The sequence below is a fragment of the Macaca mulatta genome, chromosome 3 (genome assembly GCF_049350105.2).
Source record: "Macaca mulatta isolate MMU2019108-1 chromosome 3, T2T-MMU8v2.0, whole genome shotgun sequence".
NCBI classification, from domain to species: Eukaryota; Metazoa; Chordata; class Mammalia; order Primates; family Cercopithecidae; genus Macaca; species Macaca mulatta.
The window spans coordinates 137,976,550-137,981,094 of NC_133408.1; the positions used below are offsets into that span (position 1 = coordinate 137,976,550).

General features: G+C 32.6%; 1 non-coding gene across 1 annotated transcript; it reads left to right on the forward strand.

Annotated features, from left to right (window-relative positions):
* The first annotated feature begins 525 nt into the window (after positions 1–525).
* Positions 526–3,635, forward strand: LOC709621 (uncharacterized). Its single transcript, XR_013415816.1, has 3 exons — positions 526–661; positions 2,392–2,484; positions 3,587–3,635. It is a non-coding gene; the product is annotated as an uncharacterized LOC709621 (transcript).
* Positions 3,636–4,545: the final 910 nt, after the last annotated feature.

The window sequence follows — 4,545 nt, forward strand, 5'->3', positions numbered from 1 at the left end:
CATTCTATCTGTCATTTAGCCAACACTAATTATTGTCTTCTGTGCCAAGAACTACAGAGAATCCACAAAGATGAGCAAGAAATGGTTCTGTTTAATAGGAGTTTATTTCCTAGTAGGAAGAATCACAAAGGAAGTAAATGTGGCAAAGTATTCTAGATATTACAGTAGAAACATGAGAAAAGAAGGTGTGGGTATGGTAATTTCTACCCCAAAGTCAGGCTTTTTGCAAGAGCGATGGTAGAGGATAACCATGATAATGAACAAATATTCACCAAGAAGGCAAGACGGGAGAAAGAATTCTGGCCAGAAGAAATATTATAAACAAAGACATTTGTTTCTAGAAAAAATGATATTTGTTTTTTGTGGCATTAAGAGATGTTATTATGCCTTGTTACTTGCTATATTTATTTTTAATTATTCAAAGAGAAGAAGTAAAGTGAAATGTGTGAGATATTCTACACAGCATATACATCTTTATAGTTTTGTCCATTGAACTGCTATTAATACTTCATATTTATTATATTTCTCAGATTACTACTTCTGTCTTAATAAAGATTTCGTATTATTGGATCCCTGATAACTGGATTCCTGCGTTATTAACTCTAACAGGAGCTCTTTTTGTGATGTGCCTCTACGCTGTTGCATGGTGCCTCTTTAAAGAGTAAGATTTTAATTGCTGTTTCTATTTGAATTTGTTCATTGCTCATAAAGTCCATCAGCAATGGCTTAAAAAGAGCAGGATGAAAGTAGAAAGAAGAAATTGGAGAAAATGTCATTGAGCATCTATTACTTTAAGTGCTTTACAGATGTTATCCTTGCTGATAATCACAACAATGCTGAGAGATAGGTAACAGCATCAGTGTTTTAGATTTACATAAATGATTTTAACCAAGATCTTTTGGTTCTAAAGCTACTGTTCTTTCGCTAAGTGATCAATCAAATGATTCAAGCTAAAACCATTCGTCTGAAAAAAAAAAAAGGAAATGAGATTTTTAAATTTCCCATAGAAAAGGAACAGATGAAATTTAGTTGGTACATATTTAAATAAGATCAAGTCCTCTGCCTGTATTTTCCTGTCAAAGGATAGACAGAAGTCTCAAAAAGGTAAGATGAAAGAATTTCAACAGTAATTATAGAAGGAGTGAATTAATTCAGGAAATATCTCCTGAGCTTTCACAGCTCAGATTGTGCCAGGTGAGCAGAATACAGAGATGATAACAAGCAGTACCCGCCCTCCAGGAGCACAGCCTTGACTAGAAAGGGCTCAGGAGAATGAATGGTTGCAATAGATTAAAAGAGAGAGTAAAAAGAGAGGGTAATTGAAATTTAAATATCTTTCTATGGCATACTTAACTCTGACTCGGAGAGATTGGGCAGGGAATGTTTCACAGAGAACATGCCACTGAAACTGGCAGTAGAAGAATGAATGGAGGAAAATATAAAGGAAATACATAAAATATAGTTTAGTTTATATTTAAGGGTGATTTTTCTTTTGAGAGGCATAAAAATGGAAACAGGATTATATGAACACTACTATATTTCCTCACTAACAAAAGTCTGACTTTTATCCTGGAATATGGAGTATAGATTCTACAAGGTAAAGTAATAAAACCTAAAGATAATAGTTGTATTAGCATGAAAGTAAAAATGTATTAAGGACAACTGAGAAGCTACCACTTTTATGTAAAATGGAGATAGTATAGTAAATTTGAATTTTTGTTTTGAAGGTGATATATACCTTAGCACAATATTTGGATTTATAATGGTGATATCAAGTGCCTGAATAAATAAGCAATTTATTACTGAATTTTAAAAAGGAACCAATTGTCCAAAAAATACAGTGAATTAAAGTGTAATAAGTAGGTTTAAAAGTAAGTGTTGCACCCATTTCCTCCTTTTCCCTATAACTAACTCCTGAATGAAATCTGATTCAGATGTATCATGGAAGAATATAACAGAATAATAGTGCTACCATATACACTAGAAACTTCTTCCCAGATATTCCACTAGAATGGAATCTATTACACTGGAAACTTCTCCCCAGATATTTCAATGTCATCTACCATGTTCATACTTTTTTTTCTGAATGTAGAAATGGCAGAGTAATCTGAAATATTTTTATGTTGAAGGAGCTGGTGTTTTTATTTGATTTTGTTAAAACAGTTTAAGGACATTATTTTTACTTTCACATTCAAAAGAAATATTATTGGCATTATGTGCAACTGTTTTATTTTTTGCATGTGGAGGGTTAACTAGAAGTTTAAGGCTATTTGGTTAAGATCAAAGCAGGGAGCTGATTTTGATAAATTTTGACAATTTTGATCAAAAAATAAGCATTCAGTTTCTTTTTTCAAACATACTGCACCCCTGTTTTTTGTTCTTTTACTGTAGTTCTCCCGTTTGTTCAAGATTATTTCCCCACTGTCACAAACATCACCAGAGTCAACCAAGTCTCACACCCAAAGGGACTGGACTGGTACCAAGGTAAAAGTAGGGCTGATGCTTTAAGGAAAGAAATTTTAGGCAATAAGATGTGTTCCTTAATGCTTTATTAATTTTCAAATATAGAGCCACAAAATAGTGATTGGTATGTTAGTCCATTCTGGCTGCCATAACAAAAATACCAGAAGATAGGTGGTTTATAAGCAGAAAACATTTGTTTTTTTACAGTTTCAGAGGCTGGGAAGTCCAACATCAAGGCAGGAGCAGATCTGTTGTCTGGTGAGGGCCTGCTTCCTCACAGACAGAGCCTTCTTACTACAACCTCACATGCTGAAGGGGCGAGAGGTTTCTCAGGGACCTCCTTTATAAGGGACACTAATTCTATTCACAAGGGCTCTGCCCTCATGACATATCTCTCAAAAGGCCCCAGCTCCTAATGTCATTACCTTAGGGGTCAGTTTAAACATATCAATTTTAGGGGACACAGACATTCAGATCACAGCAATTAGTGTTTTAGAAGTTTAAATTTTGCTCCTAAATTCTTTAAAAGAGGAATTTTCAAAAATGACTCTTATGTTCATTCAACAATACCTACTGACTACATAATATTCTTCTAGGCATGGGGAAATAGCAGAGAGCAAAATCAGATTTATAGATGAACACTGGGATCTGCTACTGGTATTCTACCAATTCTACAGGGTTGTTACTATTTTCAAGTGAAGTTATTTATATAATGATTAGGGGTGATAACTGCCACAGAAATTAGAACAAATACAGTTTGTTTTTCAAGAATCTAAGATGAAATATATAAATTTATTACTTAGAGCAGCATCAAGATCCATTATCTCTGTCTAGAAAAGATATTAACTGGAATTATTAATAATAGTAGAAAGATTTGAACCTAAGAACACAAAATTATTGATTTGTTATATATAGAAGTTTATCAACAGTTAATGTAAGGGCTATTTAAATATAGCATTATGTAGTATTTGCTTACCTACTTCTTTATAAAAAACTAAACTATGGAATTATTTAGTACTTATGCAGAAAAGCACTAAAATATATTATTTGTTTTAAAGGCTAAAATAAATACTTCCATTATGTCTTTATTTTTTTTTTATGGGCATGGAAACTTACTGAGTAGTGATCCCAAACCAAACATGAGACCAAACTTGCTTCCTGGAAATCGTCAGGTAAGGACAAAGAGAAAAAACATGTCATAGCTATTACAATAGCTACTCTTATTTTTCACAGTGTCCAGACAATAAAAAGCACTTTCAAATATGTCATACTGAATGGTAACTCTTCAATGAAAATGAGAGAATTTAGACATTTCAATTGAGGTGGAAATTAAGAAAGAAAGAGCGAATTCAATTTTAAGTGATTGACATTGTGTGACATCAGTGATGAGGAAAATAATATAGTAATGTTGATATATCTGTAGATATATGGATGATGTATATTAGTGAGATGGCATTCAATTTTATTGTTCTGTATTTTCTCCCTATTGAAGTCTGAAAAACATTAGGTGAAATTAAATTACATACATAATCTAGTTGGGGTGTAGCTAAGGACACCTATGATGCCCATTCATCCTTATAACACTCAGATATTTAACAAATATTTACTGTATGCCAAATTGTCTTATAGGAGTTCTTTCACTGAAACATTCATTTAACATATATTTCTTTCAAATCAACCCCAAACCACATAGTTTTGCTCAATTACAGAATTAGTTTTTATGTAAAATTATATTTGACTCAATGTCTTTGCGTTGGTATTTTCCAGTTAGTATCAAAATAATTTGTACCCAATTTGATCTATAAGGTTAATTCAACAGGTATTTATGCAACACTTAACTGTAGAGCTCTACAGTTATCTATGGATTACTTAAGAAATTTAGAGAAGTATAAAATATGGTCTTTACTCTTCAAGAACCCATATTTTAGTTGGGAAAATATATGAAAAATATTGTAGGGAATAATGTGTGGTGGTTTATTAATTCCTGACAACTGTGCATGCCAACATATAATACACTCCATAGGAATTCAGAGAACAAGTGAGCTAGACCAGTCAGAGGAAAGTTTGTACAATAATTAGTCC